A 24629-nucleotide genomic window follows, 5' to 3' on the forward strand; every position below is an offset into this window, starting at 1 on the left:
GGCATTACTTGGGATTATTAGGGCTAGGCACCTACAGGGGAGGGTTATTAGGGTGAAGCATTAGGTGGTGGTAGGGGAAGGTTATTAGGGTTAGGCATTAGGTGGTGGTGGTAGGGAAGGGTTATTAGGGTTAGGTACTTCAAACAGAAGGTTAGAATAGCGCATAGTAAAATATATAGTCTATATTACCGATATTTTACTATTCGTGGCACCATCCGGCCCCCAGCTGTTGCAGGGGCAATAAACACTGGTCTTTTGGGGGCATGGCTGTGGGGTGCATTTGTCGGGGGTGAATCTCCGATATCTTTGCATTGAAAAATGTCTCCGTTACAAATCTCAGAAAGTTGAGAGGAATGCAACCAGGAGCCCAGAGATCACATAGAACCCCCAACTAGGAACAGAGGACAGAGCGGGGAGGCAATGACTGTGCTTTTAGTGACTATTACTTTTTATTTCCTGCAGTAGTACAAAGCATTAAGCCCTGATGGTGATCCTCTAGAGAAGTCCTGAGGTTGTTCTCAGACCAGCAGTCGGAGTTCCACTTAAAGCCCGGCTAGTGGCTTCCGGACCTCCAGCTGTAAGAAGGCTCAGCTGATGGAGAGAAGCTCCTACATGGCTGGGAGGCTGCAGCCTGCGACTCCCAGCGCAGTAATCACACTCGCAGGCAGTCTGAGCCTTATTTAATGTGCGGCGGCCAGGAATCCCATCTCTCCTCCGGCACAAGACAGCGATCTGCTGCGTCCAGCCTGCTCAGCCGCTGTGTTTTCTTTCCCGTCTGCTGCACTAATGCCAGCCATTATTCTACCCTATTAAGGTCACTGTCCCCACATACACTGGGAGATGGACGTGTCACTGCGGATAAACAGCACGAGCGCCACCAGACGCTGCCTATCCACCGGCCGGCATTAACTGGCAACTCGTGGAAATGAATAATTAGCATTTATTTATACAAGAAACAAAGATGAATTTAACGCCATGGCTTCGTCTCCGTCTGCTGTTCTGCGGGCCGCCATTTCTATAGAAACGCCATTTATAAACACAACTGATTCGCCAACCTCGATTTACCCGCATTCAATGGAAATTCAGAAGACAAGAATGAATATTCAGCAAATTAACAGCAATAATATGAACCACTGGAGCACAACAAACCCTCCTCTCTGCCTGACATGTTCTGTATGCTCTGCAAAACCAATCATCTGTCCTATCCAGAGCCAACCATGTGCCTCCACCTCTCCTGCACCAACACTGCCCTGTCCACTCTCACTGCACCAACACTGCCTTATCCACCCTCACTGCACCAACACTGCCCTGTCCACCCTCACTGCACCAATACTGCCCTGTCCACCCTCACTGCACCAACACTGCCCTGTCCACCCTCACTGCACCAACACTGCCCTGTCCACCCTCACTGCATCAACACTGCCCTGTCCACCCTCACTGCATCAACACTGCCCTGTCCACCCTCACTGCATCAACACTGCCCTGTCCACCCTCACTACCCTGTCCACCCTCACTGCACCAACACTGCCCTGTCCACCCTCACTGCACCAACACTGCCCTGTCCACCCTCACTGCCCTGTCCACCCTCACTGCACCAACACTGCCCTGTCCACCCTCACTGCACCAACACTGCCCTGTCCACCCTCACTGCACCAACACTGCCCTGTCCACCCTCACTGCACCAACACTGCCCTGTCCACCTTTACTGCACCAACACTGCCCTGTCCACCCTCACTGCGCCAACACTGCCCTGTCCACCCTCACTGCGCCAACACTGCCCTGTCCACCCTCACTGCGCCAACACTGCCCTGTCCACCCTCACTGCGCCAATACTGCCCTGTCCACCCTCACTGCGCCAACACTGCCCTGTCCACCCTCACTGCGCCAACACTGCCCTGTCCACCCTCACTGCGCCAACACTGCCCTGTCCACCCTCACTGCGCCAACACTGCCCTGTCCACCCTCACTGCGCCAACACTGCCCTGTCCACCCTCACTGCGCCAACACTGCCCTGCCCACCCTCACTGCGCCAACACTGCCCTGTCCACCCTCACTGCACCAACACTGCCCTGTCCACCCTCACTGCACCAACACTGCCCTGTCCACCCTCACTGCACCAACACTGCCCTGTCCACCCTCACTGCACCAACACTGCCCTGTCCACCCTCACTGCACCAACACTGCCCTGTCCACCCTCACTGCACCAACACTGCCCTGTCCACCCTCACTGCCCTGTCCACCCTCACTGCACCAACACTGCCCTGTCCACCCTCACTGCACCAACACTGCCCTGTCCATCCTCACTGCACCAACACTGCCCTGTCCACCCTCACTGCACCAACACTGCCTTATCCACCCTCACTGCACAAACACTGCCCTGTCCACCCTCACTGCCCTGTCCACCCTCACTGCACCAACACTGCCCTGTCCACCCTCACTGCACCAACACTGCCCTGTCCATCCTCACTGCACCAACACTGCCCTGTCCACCCTCACTGCACCAACACTGCCTTATCCACCCTCACTGCACAAACACTGCCCTGTCCACCCTCACTGCACCAACACTGCCCTGTCCACCCTCACTGCACCAACACTGCCCTGTCCACCCTCACTGCACCAACACTGCCTTATCCACCCTCACTGCACCAACACTGCCCTGTCCACCCTCACTGCACCAACACTGCCCTGTCCACCCTCACTGCACCAACACTGCCTTATCCACCCTCACTGCACCAACACTGCCTTATCCACCCTCACTGCACCAACACTGCCCTGTCCACCCTCCCTGCACCAACACTGCCCTGTCCACCCTCACTGCACCAACACTGCCCTTGTCCACCCTCACTGCACCAACACTGCTCTATCCACCCTCACTGCTCTTCCCCTCAACTGTCCTCACTATACCAACACTGCCCTATCCCTTCTCACTGCATGAACACTGCCATGTCCACCCTTCACTGCACCACCACTGCCCTATCCACCCTCACTGCACCAACACTGCTCTATCCACCCTCACTGCTCCTCCCCTCAACTGTCCTCGCTATACCAACACTGCCCTATCCCTTCTCACTGCACCAACACTGCCCTGTCCACCCTCACTGCACCAACACTGCCCTGTCCACCCTCACTGCACCAACACTGCCCTGTCCACCCTCACTGCACCAACACTGCCCTGTCCACCCTCACTGCACCAACACTGCCCTGTCCACCCTCACTGCACCAACACTGCCCTGTTCACCCGCACTGCACCAACACTGCCTTATCCACCCTCACTGCACCAACACTGCCCTGTCCACCCTCACTGCACCAACACTGCCCTGTCCACCCTCACTGCACCAACACTGCCTTATCCACCCTCACTGCACCAACACTGCCCTATTCACCCTCGCTTCTTCTCCCTTCAACTGTCCTCACTGCACCAACATTGCCATATCCACCCTCACTGCTCCTCCCCTCAACGGTCCTCACTGTACCAACACTGCACTATCCCTTCTCACTGCACCAACACTGCCCTATCCTCCCTCACTGCACCAACACTGCCCTGTCCACCCTCACTGCACCAACACTGCCCTGTCCACCCTCACTGCACCAACACTGCCCTGTCCTCCCTCACTGCACCAACACTGCCTTGTCCACCCTCACTGCACCAACACTGCCCTGTCCACCCTCACTGCACCAACACTGCCCTGTCCACCCTCACTGCACCAACACTGCCTTATCCACCCTCACTGCACCAACACTGCCTTATCCCTTCTCACTGCACCAAAACTGCCCTATCCAACCTCACTGCACCAACACTGCCTTATTCACCCTCACTGCACCAACACTGCCTTATCCACCCTCACTGCACCAAAACTGCCCTATCCGACCTCACTGCACCAAAACTGCCTTATTCACCCTCACTGCACCAACACTGCCTTATCAACCCTCACTGCACCAACACTGCCTTATTCACCCTCACTGCACCAACACTGCCTTATCCACCCTCACTGCACCAAAACTGCCCTATCCGACCTCACTGCACCAACACTGCCTTATCCACCCTCGCTGCTCCTCCCTTCAACTGTCCTCACTGCACCAACACTGCCCTACCTGCCCTCAACTGTCCACACTACACAAACACTGTTCTATCAGCCCTGTGACCTATCTTCTCTATCTATATTAAGAAAAATCATAATAAATAAATCAAAGAGTCATATAGAAATCATCAGGTGTTGTAAATGTACTTCGTACATAATTTTTAATTACTCTAAGTATATGATTTTTAAAGGGGCACTACGGCGAAAAACTGTAAAATTTAAAATATGTGCAAACAGACAAATAAGAAGTACATTTCTTCCTGATTAAAATGAGCCATAAATTACTTTTCTCCTATGTTGCTGTCACTTACAGTAGGTAGTAGAAATCTCACAGAAGGGACAAGTTTTGGACTAGTCCATCTCTTCATAGGGGATTCTCAGCAAGGCTTTTATTCTTTATAAAGATATTCCTTTAAAAAGGATTTAAACAATGATGCTGGCCAGCCTCCCTGCGCTCTGCACAGTTTTTTGGCAGTTGGACAGAGCAACTGCCATTCACTAAGTGTTTTTGAAAATAAATAAATCCCTGAGAATCCCCTATAAAGAGATGGACTAGTCCAAAACCTGTTACTTCTGTGCGATTTCTACTACCTACTGTAAATGACAGCAACATAGGAGAAAAGTAATTTATGGCTCATTTTACTCTGGAAATATGTACTTTGTATATGTTTGTACATAATTTAAATTTTACAGTTTTTCGCTGTAGTGCCCCTTTAATAATATGAATTTTGAATATTTGTGGGACTCTTAGCAATGTCCTTTATCTATTAGGCACATTCTTGACCTCAGGAAGTGTGATCGTGGACCACGAAACACGATGTCTATTCTTGTACCTATTTGAGTACACAAGCTTAGCTACGCTTTTCTTTGTTTTTTTTTAGTTGTTACACGAGGTTCACTGGACTATGCCCTTAATGGCTCATAAAGATAAAAGCGTATACACTTTATTAATAAAACGACACTGTGGATGTGTGTGTGCTGGCGATATCCGGAAAGCTTATACTGGAGGGGGTCTTTGTTGATCTGCCACCACTCCTGTAAGTATGTCAGGAGTAGGGTGTAACTATCCTCCAGTGCCTTGTCCAGCAACACACTGAATAAATGAACTGTAATCATGGGATAACCACATATATACATATATATATATACACACACACACGAGAGAAAATATACACACACACACAAATATATTATTATTTGTATATATAATAAAATCGCACAATTTTAAAAATAAGTTAATGGGAGTGTTTTTTTTTTCTCAAAGCTCCGGAGGCCAAAATGCGCTCAGAAAAGTGCTTAGGGCCCATTCGCACTTAAAAATGCAAGACTGTAGCGCTTAGAGCAAGTGATTTTACGATTTTACCCCAATAAGCGCAGTAAAATAATTGTAAACTTCTGCGATTCAAAGCGATTGCGATCAGTGCTTTAAGCACTGTACCGTGATCGCTCCAGTATCGCGGCAAAATGCTGCATGTAACACCATTTGTGATTGCTCCTAATCACCCGTGATCTACGCCAATCACGTCAGCGAGATCACTGCCATAGGGTTAGAATACTAGTAGTGCTTTAAAAAGCGCTAATCGCCCTTATAGTGTGTGTCTGAGCCCTCCCTGTGTGTAATGAAGCAGGATATTTCCTGGACCTTTGAAAACCTCTCATCTCTTAAAGTGGATCCGAGATAAACTTTTACTCATTGCATAATTGTGTTCCTTACATGTAGCCTAGGGCATTCCTCAAGCCAAACACTATTTTTTGTTTTGTTTTAATATTCTAATTCCCTATAAACTATACAAGCCTCGCCCACAGCTCCTTTTGTGCCTTTGCACTATAGCAAGGGCTTATGGGAGCTCAGTCTGGGCAGGAGGAGGAAGAGGTTACTAGGCATTGATTTCAGAGGCAAGGGAGGGAGGGAGGAGGAGAGGCGGCTGAATTTACACACAGGCAAGCTGATAGCATCTCCAGCCCTCAGCCTGTGACAATGTGACAAACAGAACATGGCCGCTCTCATTGTATCACAGGAATAAATAATCAAACTGTTGAAGCTGTTTGCAGCTAGATTTGTTGTGTAAACTATCTAAACTTTAGATAAGATATATAGACAAGTTACTTGTTATAGTTTGTTTTTCATCTTGGATCCGCTTTAAGCTAAATACTCACCACCTGGCGGAGAAAAATGGATCCCTGACTAAGGCCTCAATTCACTAAACTTATCTCCTGTCTTTAATAACTCTTCTAGAGTTGTTACCATGGTGATAAGGCATGTAGTATTCAGGAAACATTTTACCTCAGGCAAGCCTAAAGTTAACTCTTCTGTCTTTAAATTAACTCTCCAATCCTTAAAATAACTCCAGAGTTAAAGACAGGCTGTTAATTAGCTGCATGTGAAAATAACTACAGAGGAGGTAAATTAACTACAGAGGAGGTAAATTAACTACAGAGGAGGTAAATTAACTACAGAGGAGGTAAATTAACTACAGGAGAGGTAACTTAAGGAATGAAGAGGTAAGATAACTCTCTCACGTGTGGAGGTAAGTTTTCTCTTGCCTTATTATCTCCAGCATGATCTTAGTGAATTGAGGCCAAAGAGCGTTCCACAATCCATCTTCCGGGTACATGCAACATCACACGACAAGTGCGAACGGGAAGTCAAGCGATTGCGGTACTTTGCGTGGAGAATCCCACCTGCCACGATGTTCGTGATCGCCGATCGACACAAAACGTCGTTCGCGTGATCTGGCACCTGCAACCCACATGGCGAGATTGTGGAAACGATCGCTCAAAGGAAAATCTCTTATCGTCAAAAAAGTATTTGGGAAAACCGTGTATTGGGCACGGGCCTCTACCCCGATGCTCACATAATGTATAAAAAGTAAATAAGCCAGCCTCAGACAGGAAGCAGAAGTAGATTGGGGCACGTAGGAAGCATTTAAGCCAGCACAATTACAGCCATTTAAGAAAAGGATCTTTACATTTTTTTTCTGCCTGAGCCCACTGGTGCACTTTAAATAAGCGATTAGCATTCTATAATAACAGCGCCCGCAGACAGCTGTTGCTGTTAAGATAGGAATGGGTTACAATGAAGGGGGTAGAGAGGGAGGGGGGGAAAAAAAAAAAAGGAGGGAGAGAGAGAGAAAGAGATGGCATTAACAAAATGAAAATTACGGTGTAAACAGTTCATAAAATCTCACAGCCCTGATGTCGCTCTAGATCATTAAATTCCTGCAACAATTAGACCTTTTCTCACGGCAGCAAATTGGAGCGGTTGCCATGGCGAATCTGAGCCCTTAAGTCATATATCTTTGATTGCAGAAAGGTCAAACTCAGACAGCCTAATAACTCAAGGAGCTGTTTGACAGATTTCATCCGAGCATGGTCACATAACAGCACAAAACTGTGTCGGCAGTTGTTAAAAGCGGAGGGTCATGGAAAAGGTTGAGGTTGTGGAATGTTTTTGCTCGACTGAGCCCAGCCAGATAATGTGTCTAACCAGCTTTAGATCTAAAGAACATTATTTTAGGTAGGAGGTCAAATCAATAACTTTTTTTCTCCATTTTTTTCCTCCCCCCTCCCTCTCCCTGGAAGACGACTGGAAAATATTAAAGAGTGGAAGATTTTTTTTTTTTCTTATAACAAGTCAGAGTTGCTTATAATATTTGGAAGGGAGGGCGGCGGACCGTATTATTATTATCGGAGGGGGCCTTGACAGCGTCTTGTGAAATTCACAGCTCGCGGCCCGAGGATGATGAAGGGACAATGACATTAAATCATTGGGATTTTGGCCACTGTTTTTTGTTTTTTTTTTGTTCAATCTTTCGGCTGTAGTTAAACGAAAAAGGTGAGACGATATATTTGGGGAGAGGTTAGGAAGGCGGCGGTAAAGAGATGGGTAGTTTACATTCTTTGGCTGCCAGGGTCAGGCCGCTTGATTTTAAAGTGCTGTGGGAGTACCTGACGCATGCTGGGAGCTGTAGTTCTGCACTGTGAGAAGAGGCCACCAAGTGCGTCTGATACTTTCATCCCGCTAACTTGTTGAGTCAATGTGGAAGTTTTGTGGCGGTCATGTTATTGCTTGGCTTAACTACTGTATTTTTCGGACTATAAGAGGCACCTAAATATAAAGGACAAAAGTCAGGGGAAAAAATATATATTCTAAACCTGGTGCATCCATGGTGTCTTCCTGTGTCGTCCTCTGTCCCTCTTGTGTCCTCCTGTGTCCCCCAAGAGTCTGCCTCTGTCCTTCTCTATGCCCCTTTGTGTTCTCCTCTATGCCCCTTTGTGTCCCCCATTTGTCCCACCCTGTGTCCTCCTCTGCATGGGCACAGTACAGGGAGTACTGTAGTAGTTCCTGGGGGGGCTCAGCGCATCTCTGATTGGAGGCCATTTGGAGGCTGCCTGGTGTTGCGCTGATCCACCTTTTGCGCAATTTTCGATTTTTCAATTTTATTTGGTAGCACACCCAGGCTATGCATATACATAGGTTAGGATTTAGTTAGTGTTAGGCCCCTCCCATGGAGGATTGACTTCTTCGCAGTGGGAGGGACGAGTACTTAATAGGTTGCATGCAAGCTGTTAATGGAAACCAACATCCTCCTCTAGTGGTAGACAGGTCACCACAGGTGGGGCTTGCACTCTTTTGCAGGTGGGCACTAGTCTGTTTTTAAGTAGCGCTGCTCATTTCCTTGCTATGTACTAATGTAATTCGTTTTTGGTCAGCTGCTCCCACTTAACAGCCATGCTTTTGGTGTATATGCAGAGCTTCTGTTTGGGTTCAAGGTGCGTTTGTAGTTCCTGGGGGGGCTCAGCGCATCTCTGATGGAGGCCATTCGGGTGCGGCCTGGTGTTGCGCTGATCCACCTTTTGCACAGTACAGGGAGTCCCTGACATTGCAGCGGGTTGGAGGTTGGTATTGGCCGGCGTTCACAAGTCAGGAACTCCCTGCATTTGGACTATAAGACGCAGTGACTTTCTTCCCCACTTTTGGGGGAGAAAAAGTGAGTCTTATAGTCCAAAAAATACAGTACTTACTGAAGTGGAACTAGTGGCTGGATAGCTTTGAGTCTGCCAGGAGAAAAGCACGATATAAATGTTATTTGTCTTGTCTTATTTGTCTAGTTTACCGGTTAAGGACACTGCCTTTAAAGAGAATCTGTATTGTTAAAATCGCACAAAAGTAAACATACCAGTGCATTAGGGGACATCTCCTATTACCCTCTGTCACAATTTCGCCGCTCCTCGCCGCATTAAAAGTGGTTAAAAACAGTTTTAAAAAGTTTGTTTATAAACAAACAAAATGGCCACCAAAACAGGAAGTAGGTTGATGTACAGTATGTCCACACATAGAAAATACATCCATACACAAGCAGGCTGTATACACCCTTCCTTTTGAATCTCAAGAGATCATTTGTGTGTTTCGTTCCCCCTGTTCTCATGCACTGAAGTTTCAGGCTGCTCGTTTCTTCCTGCAAACAGCTTTGCCCTTGTCTGTAATTCCTCACTATGTGAAAGCCCAGCCAGCTCAGAGGACGATTTATCCAGCTTGTAAAATATAAGAGAGAAGAGAGAAGCTGCTCTAATCCTAAATAACACACAGGCAGGGTGCATAGAGGGGCCTGGAAGGGGGAGTTCATAGCAGAACCACAACACTGAAGAACCTGGCAGCCTTCCAGACACAGGCTGACAAGTCTGACAGCGGAAAGATACATTGATTTATTACAGAGACAGTGATAGTATAAAGTGCTGCAGTAAGCCAGAACACATTAGAATAGATTTTTGAGCTTGTAGTATGATAAAAAACAGGATGCAATTTTTGTTACGGAGTCTCTTTAACATGGGAGACCAGGGTTTGAATCCTGGCTAGGGGTCAGTACTTATTCAGTAAGGAATTCAAGGCAAGACTCCCTAACACTGCAGGGTGGCCTCTTGAGCACGTCCCAGTGGCTGCAGCTTTTGAGCGCTTTGAGTCCAACAGGAGAAAAGCGCTATACAAATGTTTGGAGTATTATTATTAGTAGTAGTATGCAAGCCGGTGCTGGAAACCCGAGGAAAACTCGCCATTACCGAGGAGGAAAAAGTGAAACCGACCTGGTCTAAGCCAGTAGTGCATTGAAGTGGTCTAACTCCAACCTGCATACAATATGGATAAAATTTGCATGCAGCCATGGGCCATCTCTAATGGTCACATCCATAACTCTGTCCTAATTAATCTTCTGTAGGTCTCTCCCCATCAAAATAAAGAAGGGTGTGTGCTACACACAGAAGAACTACTACCCATCATACATGTGAATCCTGTTTTAGAGGATAGAAACCAATGATCATACAGTAGAATCCCTGTTATCCGGCAACAGGCGGGGATTGCCTGATGGCGGATGTGTGTTCTTGCCGGTTGCATGAGAAGCAACAGTCACAAAAATAATATTAACCTCCCTCCTTGCAGAGCTTTGCACAGCAGAAGAGACTTACCAAACCTTCAGGCGTCAACTTTTCTTGCAGCTCCCAGGGGCTCACGAAGTGTGCATGTGACTCGATGAGGGTCAGGTGACACGCTGGGAGCTGTACATACACACAAGAGAGCCGCTGGCAGCTGCAGGAAGTGTAGAAGATGGTGTTTGGAGGTTCGGTAAGTTGCTTCAGCTGCAGAAAGGTCCGCCCCCATTCTCTGACCCAGGCACGTTGGCTACTTGAGACTGCTGGATGCCTGAATTCTGGTTAGCCGGGACTATACTGTATACTGTAGATTAGAAATGCCCTTTCTGAAATAACTAAACATTCAGCTTTTGCTTTCAGGGGTACAGGCCCTGTTCTTTACTTGTTTCAAAGCTTCCAATGGCTGCTCAGCTAACTCCCCTCAGCAATGCAGTAGTCCACAAGTTAAGTCTGGTACACACGTCGAATTATGATTGGCCAATAGTTGACCCATTTTATCACCTTCATGTAGTGGGAGGGTCAGCAGACATTGAATACTATGAGCAGATTGTGTAGTTTAAACCTCAGACTACATGGAGGTGGTAAAATTGGACAGTGATTGGCCAATCCTAATTAAAAGTGTGTACCACACTTTACCCTCACAGCTTGGTCTGCAGTAAAGCCTGGTATAAGCCTTTAATTCCAATTGACTAATCACTGACCAACTTCACTGACCAACGACGCCATTGCCACATAACACTAACCCTTTGCTCATTCCACTGGCTACCGATAAAATGGAGAATTCGGTTTAAGACTGGCTTATTGACATTCAAATCCTTGCACAATCTGGGCCCTGGATACCTGAAGGACTTGTTGCAACTGCATCACACCCCCCACAATCTTCGATCAAAAGGATGCAATACCTTGGTCACTCGAGTCCAACTCAAAACCTTTGGAGACACAGCCTTCTGTCATGCTGCCCCTACACCAGTGATCTGCAAACTTGGCTCTCCAGCTGTTAAGGAACTACAAGTCCTACAATGCATTGCAGGAGTCTGACAGCCACAGTCATGTTTCATAAAGGAAAATGCATTGTGGGACTTGTAGTTCCTCAACAGCTGGAGAGCCAAGTTTGCAGATCACTGCCCTACACTTTGCAACTCCTCACCATACCCACTCAGGACAGCTCTACCCTGGAAGCATTTAAGTCCAAACTGAAAACCCACCTCTTCAGTCTGGCATTTATGAACACCTGACTATTCCCTCTGTAACACAGTCCAGCCTGCAACCTTGTCTTGATCTGAGACATCACTATGTGCTTTGAGTCCTATGGGAGAAAAGGGCTTTACAAATGTCATTGTATTATTGTTATGATTGTATTTACCACATTTAGTATGAGAGTTTACCTATACAAACTCATAGTATTTCAAATCTGTTGACCCTCATACTATATGAAGGTGGTAAAATTGGCTGGTTATTGGCCTACCAAAATTGCATGTGTGTACCAGGCTTTAATTATTATTGGTCAATCAGTGTCCAGGGGCTGGTGAATGTTCTCCCTAGATTACTCCTCCCGATGTCTATGATCCCAATCTCCCTGCCCAGAACATATTTTGGGAAAATTAGGTCCCTATTGATAAAAGTCCTCTGGAGGGGAAAAAGCCCCAGGCTGGCATATAAAAGAACGATCAGATCAAAAGAAGGGGGGGGAGTCTAGGGGTACCAGATCTTAAGACATACCATAAAATGGTTGCTCTCAATAGAATTCTAGATTGGCAACATAACGGGACGCACAAAGGTTGGGTTAAATTGGAGAAGATGTTGGCGGGAAGGAACTTAGCGGGCACAGTTTGGGAAGGGCCGGAATATCGTGGCCTCTCAGACGGGACCCCTCCATGGGTAAAGTACACACTTCGACAGTGGGATGAGACTAGGAAAAATTCAAATTGGACGCGTGAGCCCTCACCTCTAACCCCATTGGAGGGCTTTACGCATTTTCTTCCAGGATTGGAGAAGGGGTATTTTGGGAAGTGGAAGGGTGATAAAACAATGTTAGGACATTTCCTTAATGGGACTAAATTAAAAACAATGACCGAATTGAGGAAGGAGCATGGCCCCTTTCCCTTTGATGCTTGGAGACTAAGCCAAATTTCGCACTGGCTAAGCTCTAGAGGGAATATAAGGGCAATTATTGACATGACAGAGTGGGAGACGCCATTGGTCCAGGAAGAGAAACTTCCCCATGCGATTTCTTGGATTTACAAAACTTTGTTGATGAAACTAAATAAGAGTAAACCACTATATTTGAGGGAGTGGGAAAGGGAAACGGGCCATGCACTCTCGGAAGCACAATGGTCCAGAATCTTAAGCGAGTCCCACACGTCTTCTATCAGTACCCATATACAGGAGGGCTGTTATAAGTTAATGATACGATGGTAAAGAACCCCAATCTTCCTAGCTAGGATTTATGGGACGGATAACAAATGTTGCAGAGAATGTGGGGCCATGGGAACTATTCTCCATCTTTTTTGGGAGTGCCCTGTACTCTCCTCCTTTTGGGAAAAGGTCATTGCAATAATCAAAGAAATCACGGGGGTGACATTGGAATTAGATATATGGCAAATTCTATTCCACCTGGCCCCAATACCCTTGAAAAGCTATAAGGCCTCTATCATGCCTTTTCTACTAAAATGCAGCAAAAAGCCTAATCCCACGATACTGGAGAATGACCAGCCCCCCCTCCCCCCCCCTCTATTAAAGAATGGTTCCAGAGAATAAATAAATTGCATGAAGCAGAAGAAATTATCATGACGGGTAGACATAGAGGGGAAAAGTATAGGAAAGTATGGTTTCCATGGATCCTATTGCAGGATACAGATACATATAAACAGATTGTGAATTCGGAAGACCCGGACTAAGAGGGATGTTACTTAGAGAAATGACGGAACAGACAGTCACGTGATATGAAGGAACTCCCAGATATACGTGTGCACTTAATAGTTACACGCAATGTTGCTCACTTCTCTTTTCTTGCTTTTTCTTCTTTTTAGTTCTTTTCTTTTTGCTTCTCTTCTCTCCTCTGTTAAGTTTTCACTCACAAAGGAGTAAGATTATACCTTTATATGTAAACTATAAAAGGTATATGTGAGACTGCTCATGCTTCTGTATTTCAATGAACACTTTGTATTAGCATTGAAGAGGTTATTATTGGAAAACAGTTGCTCAGCAACAATGTAGAGTCCTTATGAAAATGTTTGTTAATTTTCACTTGTTGAGTATAAATAAAAATTATATTAAAAAAAAAAAAAAAAACAGTGTCTAGGGGTGAAAGGGAGGGGGGGGGGGGGCGCGCTTGGATGCAGGAGATGTGCAACTGCAGTTGTATCAAACTGAATGGCTGAAGAGGGGACTGGCAACGTTTGGGGCCACTTATGCAGACACCATAAACAATCAAGGATGATTAACGAATCATCGATATTCCACCTACAATCTACAATACCTTGAAACTTGTAAAACATATCAATAGAAACTTTAAAGAGACTCTGTAACATGAAAAACATCCCCTGGGGGGTACTCACCTCGGGTGGGGGAAGCCTCGGGATCCTAATGAGGCTTCCCACGCCGTCCTCTGTCCCACGGGGGTCTCGCCGCAGCCCTCCGAACAGCCGGCGACTGTGCCGACTGTCAGTTCAATATTTACCTTTGCTGGCTGCAGCGGGGGCGCTGTGGCGACTTTCGGCACGGAAATACCCGATCTCCGTCGGGTCCGCTCTACTGCGCAGGCGCCGGAAACTTGCGCCTGCGCAGTAGAGCAGACTCGACGGCGATCGGGTATTTCCGCCTACTTCGGCGCCGACAGCCATCAGAGCGCCTGCGCAGGAGCCAGGAAGGTAAATATTGCGTCACCGCTGTACGGAGGGCTACAGCGAGACCCCCGAGGGACGCAGGACGGCGTGGGAAGCCTCATTAGGATCCTGAGGCTTCCCCTACCCGAGGTGAGTACACCCCAGGGGCCGTTTTGTCATTACAGTTCCTCTTTAAGACCATTCCAACTTGGCATCCATCTCCTAAAACATAGGGTTCCCCATGACTGTCGGCTCAAATTCATGTGAATTCGTGGGCGGGGAAAAAAATCAGATGCCCAGCCACTGGTCCGAATCCCATAGCCATGCATAGCGCAGCTAGAGGGATTCCACTGCGAGACATGTCACAACTGCGCCGGCATCGCATCTCGCAAGACGCATGCCAAGTACAGTGGAAACGAGCCCTGAAGAGCGGGAAAACTTATTTGTGTACATGCCAAGAACTTCCACCAATTTACTAACAAAAGTAGAAAATATTTTATGACTGGTATACAACCCTGGACTGGGGGCTATCCCAGCCAGTAGGTGGCATGCAGGAGTGGGGGCTATCCCAGCCGGTGGGTGGCATGCAGGACTGGTGGCTATGCCAGCTAGTGGGTGGCATGCAGGAGTGGGGGCTATCCCAGCCAGTGGGTGGCATGCAGGACTGGGGGCTATCCCAGCCGGTGGGTGGCATGCAGGACTAAGGGCTATCCCAGCCAGTAGGTGGCATGCAGGACTGGGGGCTATCCCAGCCGGTAGGTGGCATGCAGGACTGGTGGCTATGCCAGCTAGTGGGTGGCATGCAGGAGTGGGGGCTATCCCAGCCGGTGGGTGGCATGCAGGACTGGGGGCTATCCCAGCCGGTGGGTGGCATGCAGGACTAAGGGCTATCCCAGCCAGTAGGTGGCATGCAGGACTGGGGGCTATCCCAGCCGGTGGGTGGCTTGCAGGACTGGTGGCTAGGCCAGCCGGTGGGTGGCTTGCAGGACTGGTGGCTAGGCCAGCTGGTGGGTGGCTTGCAGGACTGGGGGCTATCCCAGCCGGTGGGTGGCTTGCAGGACTGGGGGCTATCCCAGCCGGTGGGTGGCATGCAGGACTGGTGGCTATCCCAGCCGGTGGGTGGCATGCAGGACTAAGGGCTATCCCAGCCGATGGGTGGCATGCAGGACTGGTGGCTTTACCAGACGGTGGGTGGCATGCAGGACTGGGGGCTATCCCAGCCAGTGGGTGGCATGCAGGACTGGGGGCTATCCCAGCCGGTAGGTGGCATGCAGGACTGGTGGCTTTACCAGATGGTGGGTGGCATGCAGGACTGGGGGCTATCCCAGCCAGTGGGTGGCATGCAGGACTGGTGGCTATACCAGCCGGTGTGGCGTGCAGGACTGGTGGCTATCTCAGCCGGTGGGTGGCTAGCAGGACTAGTGGCTATACCGGCCAGTAGGTGGCATGCAGGACTGGTGGCTATCTCAGCCGGTGGGTGGCTAGCAGGACTAGTGGCTATACCGGCCAGTAGGTGGCATGCAGGACTGGTGACTTTACCAGCCAGTGGGTGGCATGCAGGACTGGTGGCTTTACCAGACGGTTGGTGGCATGCAGGACTGGTGGCTATACAAGCCGGTAGGTGGCGTGCAGGACTGGTGGCTGTGCCAGCTGGTGGGTGGCGTGCAGGACTCGTGGCTATGCCAGCTGGTGGGTGGCATGCAGGACTGGTGGCTATATCAGCTGGTAGGTGGAAACAGGACTGGTGGCTATATCCCCCCCCCCCCCTTTCCCTTCTAACATGCTTCCCTTTGTGGTCTCTTCATTAAAGGTGAACTACTGGTGCGATCTGTGGGCTGAGGCAGGGTGGAAGCAAGTCACTGAACCCTCTGTACCTGGAAACAGAGACACACCTTCATATACGGCAGCAGCGCACTCTTACCTCTACAAGAGCGAAGGGGACTGGCCAATCCATGCGCACACTGCACTGACTCCAATATAAACCAAGACTTGCCCATCTCTTCACCTCCCAAAAATCATATATGTATACTGGGGCACACTTACTCTACCTATAAACACTACACTACCTTGTCAGAAAAGACAACTGCACAGGATAGCTACAGGTAACACTTTATGGGACCCTTTAATGGCCTCCAGCGGGTTAAAGACTTTACTAAAGCGACGTCCCATTTGTCAGCCTTTCACGCTGCTTTTACAGTTCGCCATAATTCAACCGTGCGTTTGTCATTTTAAAGATAGCGCACGCTCGCATCCCAACAGCCAGACAATGACCTTGTGACATTTATTATACATGCATGCCCGATGAGATGGGCGCTTCCTGCGGCATTGTCTGATGATCAATAAAATTAGAAGCTGTAGTCATTTATAAAGTTTACCCCCCCCCCCCTCCCTTTTCATGACAGCCCCCACCCTCCTCCTTTTCTCTGTTTAGATCTCGCAAAAAAATATCAATACTTAAGCAGCGGAAGCCTTGGCCTCCTCTGAAATGGGAGGTTATTAAAAATGCAGAGTTGTGGCCACACGCCGCAGCTGTCAGCTGGCGAGAATTGTAGTTGTTAACCTCTGCCTGGCCGGGGTGGAACAGGCAGTCAGGAAAGCGTTCAGCGAGTAGGGGTTAAGCGCCCGGGAGTTGTCGCGGCGTCGGTGACAAATGAGGTGCGTTCCAGAGCTATGGTGCCGGCTAATTAGCAGAACGCAACCAAAAAAAAGAGGAAAGAAAAAAAATCTGCTAGCTGGTATTGTTATCTCTCTGCGATCCGGAGCTGAAAGCCATTTAAGAGTCATCTGTGACTTCTTCAGATCAAACCACAAGTGTTCGGCACAGCTGGGAATTCTTACAAGCTCGGAGAGTGGATATTAGAGCGGGAAGGTTTAGCTAAGCGTCCAAGGAGCGCTCGACACGGATTACGGAGAACGCCTTCAATTAGCTCGCACGCCTGCCCGAAACCACCTATCTCCCCTTCCCGCGGCGCGCTGCCTAGAGGATGGCGCTGAAGGGCCACTATGCAAATTATAGAAGCTTAGAAGCTAGTTTGTAAAGAGGATTTAAAAGATATGTTTGGGGGTTTTTTTTATACGTTTATTACATAAAAAAAAAAAAAAAAAGTTTATGCACCTAAAGGAAACTTGGGACTCGCCTAAGTAGAGGTTAGCCTCCGAATAATCTAGAGGCTGTCCTCGTTCCCCTCGCTGTTGCACGCTGGGACCCCCCGAAGCCGATGCCAAGGGCTTCAGTGTTCTCCCCAGAAATTTTTTCCAGCTGGGTGGCATGAAAAAGTAGCAGGGTGGGACAAGATGAGAGAATGCAGGGCCGGTGCTTCTGTGCGCAACTCTGCTTACAGCATAGAAGGAGGTGAGCGATTACAGCCGGGTGCTCACTGAAACTAGCCGAGTGGACCTCCCGGCTAAAAGAACCTGGGGAGAACACTCTGGCTTGATCATGTGCAATAGCATGGGGCAGAATGGGCTTGGCTTTTTTTTTAGCAAGTCCGAGTGGCAGCTCTGCGCTACTGTGCATGCGCAACCCGTCCTGCGTCTGCACAGCGTGGCTGCAATCGCCCTCTTACAGGAGCGGGGCTGCGAGCTTTGGCGGGTTCCAGCGCTAGAACAGCAAAGCAGAGGGGGGCGGGGAAAGCCTCTGAAGTATCTAAATTTCTCTCTCTTTTTTTGCTTTAAAGGAATACTGTAGGGGGGTCGGGGGAAAATGAGTTGAACTTACCTGGGGCTTCTAACGGTCCCCCACAGACATCCTGTGTTGGCGCAGCCGCTCACCGATGCTCCGGCCCCGCCTCCGGTTCACTTCTGGAATTTCAGACTTTCAAGTCTGAAAACCACTGCGCCTGCGTTGCCGTGTCCTCGCTCCCGCTGGTGTCACCAGGAGTGTACTGCGCAGTCCCAGTATGGTCTGTGCCTGCGCAATACGCTCCTGGTGACAAAAGTGGGAGCGAGGACACGGCAACGCAGGCGCAGTGGTTTTCAGACTTGAAAATCTGAAATTCCAGAAATGAACCGGAGGCGGGGCCGGAGCATCGGTGAGCGGCTGCGCAGGCACAGGATGTCTGCGGGAGACCTTTAGAAGCCCCGGGTAAGTTCAACTCATTTCCCCCCGACCCCCCTACAGTATTCCTTTAACCGTTTCTGGACCAACTTAGTTGGAATCTACGTCTCGCTGGTGACTGTGCAGCTCTGATGGGACAGAGATTCCAACTATTCACCACCGCACGCTCACGCTGTCTTCAACGTTCTCCTGCTGTTCCGTTGCTGCACCTGCTTGCTCTGCTGTCTCGGTGACAGCAGAGCTTCTGCATGGCCCGGCGTTGCCCGGGTATGTATTTGGCTAGTGTTGGCTCCACCCACTTTTTCTAACCCTAACACACATTACTCAATGACCTAGTTTGTGAGCTTTGCGGTCTTTGGCATCAATAATTTGCATTGAAATGAGACAAATCTGATTGGCTGTTTGTGGCTCCACCCCTTGTTCTGAGTGTGAACCCCCAGTCACCCAATGACCAACTGTACCAGGTTTGAGGCTTGTGCCATTAACAGTGCAAGAATGGCAGCAATTAAATATTCCCCTTGAAAATCAACAGGTGATTTTGGATTGGCTTTTATAGGCTCCACCCACTTTTCTGATTATTAATCCCAGTCACCCAGTGACCAACTGTACAGAGTTTGAGAACCCTACCATTAACAGTGTAAGAATGGCTGCAATTTGCATGTTCCCAGTGAAATTTGTATTTGTCTCCGCCCAATTTTTGGTTATAGGGATAAAATGTATCCTATATACTATTCTAGGTAATGTACTATGTGTGTGCCAAATTTCATTCACATCCGATCAGCCATTGCTGCGTGATTGAGTAACAAACATCCAAACTTTCACATTTATAATATTAGTAAGATAAACACCTGATGTACCTGCACATGAATATTATATAGTTACCTCATTGTCAGGTCCTCTCAGAAACTCACCATTTCCTTCTTACAGTGATTCTTTTCAGTTCTGACAAGATTTTGTCAGAACTGAAATATATCAATTTCTGTCAGTTATATATCAGTTACTCCTATGCATATGAAGAAGCTAGCAATTCCAAGAATTATCTTTATTGTTAGCTTGCAAATAAGCCAGCGTTTTGGAGCTACACAGGGCCCCTTTATCAAGGCACACGTTGCTCTAGGCAACAATCTGTCTGCTGCTCTCAGCTGCAGCCAGGGCCGGTCCTAGACTTTTTGCTGCCTGAGGCAAACTTATGAGGATGCTCCCGTCCCCATACCGATTAGGAATGATTGTACAACTGACAATTTACTCTGCTTCAGTTAGCAAGGGAACATATGCAACAACTTGAAATATAATTTTTTTTTTTGTAAAGCGCTTTTGCAGAGCGGTTTGTTTTTTTACTTCCTGAAAGTGAACAATTGGACTCGGAAAAGAATACAATGTATTTATTCTTAAAAAGTGCAACCGCAATCGCCGCACAAACCAATTTTGTGAGCGTTTTGCGCTTTTCCTATACCTTCCATTGCAGCAAAATTGCCCTAAAAATGGTGCATGAAGCGCTTTGCTGAGTGGAAAGCTGACGAAATGCTCAGATATGAAGTATCCCATAAGGATTCATTGCACTAGCGATTTTAGGGCATTTTTTTTTTTTAAATCGGCGGTGCTCAAAAACATGCAAAACGCACTAGGTGGGAACGAGCCCTTAGTGTAAACACACAGTACAAACATGCTGCCCCTGTAACCTCTGCGTCTGATGCAAATGCTTCACCTTGCCTCATGGGAGAACCTGCTCTGGCTGTAACCGCCTGCTGGATGCACATCACATTTGTGAGTGTGAAGAGGAGCAGAGACTCCCCACCTAACCTTTTAGGTTTACCCTGAAGCAGCAGATTGTTGCCTAGAGCAATGTGTGCCTTGATAAAGGGGCTCTGGGTGGCTCTGAAACGTGGGCTTATTTGCAAGCTAATAAAGATAATTCTTGGATGTGCTAGCTTCTTCATATGCATATCCCTTCAACAAGGGCCGTCATTCCCTTTTACAGCTTCAGCACTCCCTGTATGAACTTAAAGAGAAACTGCGACCAAGAATTGAACTTCATCCCAATCAGTAGCTGATTCCCCCTTTCCCATGAGAAATCTTTACTTTTTCACAAACGGATCATCAGGGGGCTCTGTATGGCTGATATTGTGGTGAAACCCCTCCCACAGTGTGATGTCAGGACCATGGTGCTGACATCTCACTGTGGGAGCCTTGTTGCATTGTGGGAAATAACTGCCAAAAAAGCAAGCAGCATCTCCTTCCACTGACGTCACCTGCCAGCAGTAAAATTGTCACCATGTGATAAATGTCAAAATGTAAATCAGGGAGACGAAAGATTTTACAATGAGCAAACATCAACTAAATTATACATAATTATTGTAAAAATGAAGCACTTTATTACATTATTTTCACTGGAGTTCCTCTAAGTGGAATCCTTTAGTGCGTGCGAGACATTAACTTTGTATATTGAATATATCAGTTGCTGTCAGTTATAACTGAAAGGACAACTGAATGTGCAAGGTAATGTCCATGTTTCCCTATGACACAAGTGGGTGATATCACAGTTTAACAGTGTGCTGACCAGGAAGCTGTTATGGGCATTTTCAAAATGGAGGACGGAGAATTCCATTGATCACAGTGGACAAACAGGACGCAGGAGAGGGGAAAGAGATTGATGAGTAGACTACACAGGTTGGTTATTTTGACTTTAAATTTTCAGTTCAGGTTCTTTTTAAAGGTCCAGAGGGGTCCGGTCCCAAAAGGGTTAACGTGTTCCAGTCATACGTCACTAAGTAGCTGATGTGGTAGCCCATGGTACCCCCATTACTCTAATTTCTTCCCACCATTTGGCTCAAATGCCTACCCTCTGACCCACCTCCTTCCCCAATCGTTAAAGCGGGCCTGAACTCAGAACTTCCTCTCTGCTGTAAAAGATAAGCAACAGCATAATAACCTTTAAACAAAAAAACACGTATTTGTTACAGCTGATAGAAACAGCGCAGATTTCTTAGGATTTGTACTTCCTGATTCACGGAAGCAGACATATTGTTAACATTCAGTGCTTTCAAGTTAGCTTATCTGCCATCTCTGCCATAGGCAGTCAGGTGACACAGGGGAGAGATCAGATAACAACGTGTGATTAGACACAAATGAGGTGGAATTAGACAGGCTAAACTCTCTATATACATATAGGGTGCATTACTCTCAGTTTTCCTTCTGTCCTGTGCAAGAGTTCAGGTCCACTGTAAGCAAAGCCCAGTTATTAGAGAGCTGCTTAGGCCTCACGGGTCACACAGCCCTCTGCTGGCTACTTGGAATGTTTTGGCAATGAGGATATCACTGTCATCACAAAGTTACACAAATGATAGAAGAGAGCATGGTTTGATTACAAATTATCTATCCAGGTTTCCCTGCAGTCCAGATATTTTAGATTTCATGCAACCGATCAGTGTGGCTTTAAAGAGAAACAGTTACCAAGAATTGAACTTCCTCCCAATCAGTAGCGGATACCCCCTTTCCCATGAGAAATCTATTCCTTTTCTCAAACGGATCATCAGGGGGCGCTGTATGACTGATATTGTGGTGAAACCCCTCCCACAGTGTGATGTCAGGACCATGGTGCTGACATCACACTGTGGGAGCCTTGTTGCATTGTGGGAAATAACAGCTGTTTCCAACTGCCAAAAAAGAAAGCAGCATCTCCTTCCACTGACATCACCAGCCAGCAGTAAAAATGTCACCATGTGATAAATTACAGACTGTAAATCAGGGAGAGGAAATATTTTACAATGGGCAAACACTGACTAGATAATTTATACATAATTATTGTAAAAATTAAGCACTTATTTCATTATTTTCACTGGAGTTCCTCTTTAACAGATGCAGCGACTGTCCCCATTCTGGCCAGTACAGGAGCTTTGGCTGGTGATTTAGGACTTTACAAGACTGGAGGGAAGCCCCTATACAGCAGCATGAAGCTCTATCAAGCCCTGCAGAGCAAGGATCTCGCAGGAAATGAGAACAGATGCCCGACAGACGCACCATTCCAGATATCAAGGCCTTGGCTGTTCAAGAAAGGCAATTCCGTCCATCAGCTTCCCTCTGCATTGTTCCTTAATAATAAACGTGCCTTACTAATGTTCCCTCTCTTATATCTGGAGTGGCCTGAACAGCTGGAGCCAGATCTGACTGTGCGTGGAGGCTAACTTCTATCCCAATGGAACGTGTCAGCAAACTATATAAATGACAAACTTGGGACTGATCAACTGCAGTACATTCCACCGAGCTGTAGGGAGCGCCTTAACAAAGGAAAGGGGCTGACAGTAACCTTGCCATTTGTTGATGCAGGTGATGCTGATAAGCTGCAATACCTAAAACTAAACTCTAGGTGGCAAGCATCGCTATGTAAGAAAACCATTAAGTACAACAGCACCACCTGCTGTACTAGGGGTGCTATAGCACCTCATTTATAAAATTTTAAAAACAAAACAACAAAAAAGACACACAAACAATACCACAGCAACCACTGACAATTTAGCTACAACTTATTGTCCATTTCCACTAGGTGCCAATTTGTGCGTTTTAAAGGCACACAAATTCGCACAGTAAAGATTTCCTATGGGCCTGGTTCCATTTGATGCAAAATTTGCATCCAGAAAAACAACAAAAAAAAATGGTCGGCAGTGCTACAGGTTCTCGTACACCGCACGCTGTTTTCACATTTGCTTTTTTGTGTGTTTTTTTGCATGAGCAATCAATAAATGGGACTTCCTTCCTGGATCAAGATGGTCATAAAAAGATTTGGAATTTTGTACCTAAAAATGCATATACATGTATGAAAATACTAAATTTGTATCTAAAAAATAGCATGCCGATTTCATCTAGTGAAAACAGACTCTAAAAGCTCAGTATGTTTGTTTAAAGAGAAACTCCAACCAAGAATTGAACTTTATCCCAATCAGTAGCTGATACCCCCTTTTACATGAGAAATATATTGCTTTTCAAACAGACCATCAGGGGGCGCTGTATGACTGATTTTGCGCTGAAACCCCTCCCACAAGAAGCTCTGGGACCGCTGTACTTTTGGCAGTTTGTTACAATGTAACAAGGTTCACAGACAGGAATTAGCTGTTTACAGCTGTCTCTAACAGCCAAAACAGCTAGCAGCAGCTACATCACCTGCCAGCAGTAAAAATGTCACCATGTAATAAATGTCAGAACGTGAATCTGGGAGAGGAAATATTTTACAATGGGCAAACACTGACTAAATCATTTATACAGAATTATGGTAAAAAATGAAGCACTTTTTTACTACATTATTTTCACTGGAGTTCCTCTTTAAGCTACTTATTCTTTTCTCCATCATATACAAAAGTATGCTTTGTAACAACCTGAATCTCACCTCTCATATTCAAGAAACAGAAGTTTTACCAGCCTGGAACTGCATATTGGACGGTTAGGTACATAGTTTACCTAAATTAATGTTCAGCGCTGCGTAATATGTTGGTGCTTTATAAATTCAATAAATAATAGTAATAGATTGCTGCTGTGTGGAGTTTAAACGTTCTTCCTGTGTTAGCAAAGGGGCTTACCCTGGGTACAATTCTTCCCACACCTTAAAAACATACAAATACCTTAAAGAGAGCCCGAGGTGGGTTCAAAAAAACAACAACAAAAAAAAAAGTAGGCTGATTCGCAGGGCTGAGCGGATCAGGTAGCCGCAAAAAACGCCGCTCCTGTGGGCCACAATGGCCCACTTTCATGACTCCTGGGTCACGAGGCTGCAAGAAGAGACTGTGTCTCATCCAGCTTGCAGGGAGGCGGGGGGGGGGGGGGGGGAAGCAGGGGGAGGGAGCTGCCCAATGGCAGCTCGGGAAACCTTGTAGGAATGCCCCTGGCGGGCGTTTTAAAGAGAAACTCTGACCAGGAATTGAACTTTATCCCAATCAGTAGCTGATACCCCATTTTACATGAGAAATCTATTCCTTTTCACAAACAGATCATCAGGGGGCGCTGTATGACTGATATGGTGGTGAAACCCCTCCCACAAGAAACTCTGAGGACCGTGGTACTCCTGGCAGTTTCCTGTCTGTGAACCTTGTTGCATTGTGGGAAATTGCTGTTTACAGCGGTTTCCAACTGCCAAAACAGCAAGCAGCAGCTACATCACCTGCCAGCAGTAAAAATGTCACCATGTAATAAATGTCAGAATGTAAATCAGGGATTTAAAAGATTTTACAATGGGCAAACACTGACTAAATCATTTATCCA

At 47.2% G+C, this 24629-nt stretch overlaps 1 protein-coding gene and 1 long non-coding RNA gene across 2 annotated transcripts in view; one reads left to right on the forward strand and one right to left on the reverse strand.

Moving 5' to 3' along the window:
- The window catches only part of LOC137538755 (uncharacterized), a 353414-nt gene extending 329281 nt beyond the window's left edge, over positions 1-24133 (forward strand). Inside the window, exon 3 of the long non-coding RNA XR_011024881.1 lies at positions 22239-24133. This is a non-coding gene — a long non-coding RNA (uncharacterized lncRNA). The remainder of the gene's footprint in view (positions 1-22238) is intronic.
- Positions 1-24629, reverse strand: part of URI1 (URI1 prefoldin like chaperone) — a 178994-nt gene that overhangs the window by 44420 nt on the left and 109945 nt on the right. The window lies entirely within an intron of this gene.

Source organism: Hyperolius riggenbachi, chromosome 11 (genome assembly GCF_040937935.1).
Source record: "Hyperolius riggenbachi isolate aHypRig1 chromosome 11, aHypRig1.pri, whole genome shotgun sequence".
Classification (NCBI taxonomy): Eukaryota; Metazoa; Chordata; class Amphibia; order Anura; family Hyperoliidae; genus Hyperolius; species Hyperolius riggenbachi.